We start from the raw sequence: 2,255 nt of genomic DNA on the forward strand, positions 1-2,255 counted from the left end.
CATGTCCTAAAGGGACTTTTATGGCAACAGCAAAAGGCCAGATAACGGCCCCATTTGGAACAGCCATTTGTACCAGAAATACATTTCCTCAAATAAATCCTTGGATTATCCTCACACTGGCCAGACAGCCCCGCCAAGTGGCTTGCTCCAAATGCTACAAAAGACACAGCTTATTTGGGTCTACATCAAGGGTTGCAGATGAAGATAGACAATGGGGGGGGGTCCCCTTAAGAAAACTTTTATTGCACGAGTGAAAAAGAACTGGGTGTCCGTGCAGGGATTTGAGGTTATATTGCAGGAGGGACCAGCACTTAATGTCAGCCAGTCAACTCCACAGAATCATAAGGACAGTTTCGGAAAACATGGGTCACAATTCAAGACCCTCACAGCATCTTGCAAATATTCTCAAGACCAAAAAAAAACAAAAACAAAAAACAAAAAAAAAAAGCAAAGTCAGTTTTCTTTTGGAAACAGTAAGGATGAGGGTGAGCAGTGGGATGCTGGGCTGTTAACTATTCTGAGGCCAGGTTATTTTAAAACTCCTTCAGGGTATTCTTTTGGCTTTTAGGATGAAATTCAAATCCCTCAGCATGACAGAAAAGATCCATCCTGGCTAGCTTGTGTATGCTTTCAGCCCCAAGGAGTCTCTGGTGAGCTGCACCAGTCATGCAGAGCCATCTGCAAATGTTTTCCATTCTCTGGGGTCTTCGCTCTCCTTTCTTCCTCTAGTGAAAGATTACTTTTCATTTGGGGTTTCCTTTATCATTCTGGTCTCGTGTGAATGCCCATTCATTTGCTTGCCGGTGCCGATCACCTGGTGTGCCAGAACCTTATCCCTGTGATAGGCCATCGGAGGGATGAAATCAACAATTATTTTTTTGGCAAATAGGATTGTGTCCTTAGTTCCTACCATGAGTCATGTTTTATTCCAAAACTCTTTGCATGTTTTACCTCCTTGCACCACCACCCCCAGCCTCTCAGTGCAGGGGCTAGTAGCATCTTCATCCTACAGGATCTATAAGAATGGAGGCTGGGTAAGTCACAGTGAGCAAGCCGTGGTGAGCAAGCCAGGGTGAAGCACCCCTCCGTGGCCTCAGCATCTGCTCCTGCCTCCAAGTCCCGCCCTGGCTTCCTTCAACAATGGACTAGAATACAGAGGTGTAAGCCAAGCAAACCCTTTCTTCCCCAAATGACTTTTTGGCTACCGTGTTTTGTCATATCTATAGAAACCCTAACTAAGACACTCTTGGGATCCAAACGCAGGCTTTCATGCTTAGGCTTTATCCACCAAGCCACCTCCCTAGTCTTGCTTCCTTTTAAAAACAACTTTAGTTAGCATACGAAACAATGGGTTTCAAGGTAACAGTTGCGTACACAATGATCATTGCTGAGCCGGAGTTTCTGAGCAGCACGCTGGAGGGAGTGGATACGCACGTAAAAGACACATGATGGATTATGCTGTTCTTCATGTTAGTTTTAGAAAGTTCAGTGAGCAAAGGTGCTTCAGTTTGTGTTCACACATGAGACAGTCCCTTACTCAAGTGACCTTGATACCTATCTATGTATTGTGACTGAAGGGTAGGCCGGGGAATGGGTCAGTGTCGTGGAGTACAGTCACACAGTACTTCTTGGATGATGTCCTTGTTCCGTTGACCAATCATTAATTCGTCCTCCTTGGGGTAAACTGTAGAATAGCAGGGGAGGTATTTATTCGCTGTGCCAAACCATAAATCATAAGTTCCACCCGTCCTTGGAATACCTCAGGGTGGTAATGTCCTTTCCCTCTGCTCTAGATGGTCTTCAGAGTGCTACACACGCACACACGCACGCGCACGCACACGCACGCACGCACGCACCCGCGTCTTAGTCACAGGGCAGCCAATCAGAGGCTCTGGAACTTCTGCCTTCCAGAATAGATTAGTCTCTCAGATCCGAGTAGGGTGGATTGAGGATTGAGAAGGTGAAGTCAACACAGAAGTGACTCGGCTCCACAGGGCTCTCCTCTAGTTCCACCCAGATGTGAAAAGCTAAGGGAGGGAGAGACTGGAGGGACACAGATTTGGCTTTTAAAAACGTGAGGGTTTGCTGTGAGAGAAGAGGAGACATGCGTGGATCAGGGTTACTTAGAATGGACTTTCTCTCCCTCCCTCCCTCCCTCCCTCCCTCCCTCCCTCCCTCTTTGCCTTCCTTTTCCTCTCTCTCTCTCTCTCTCTCTCTCTCTCTCTCTCTCTCTCTCTCTCTCTCTCTCTCTCTCT

This window comes from Mus caroli, chromosome 8 (assembly GCF_900094665.2).
Source record: "Mus caroli chromosome 8, CAROLI_EIJ_v1.1, whole genome shotgun sequence".
In the NCBI taxonomy this organism is placed as follows: Eukaryota; Metazoa; Chordata; class Mammalia; order Rodentia; family Muridae; genus Mus; species Mus caroli.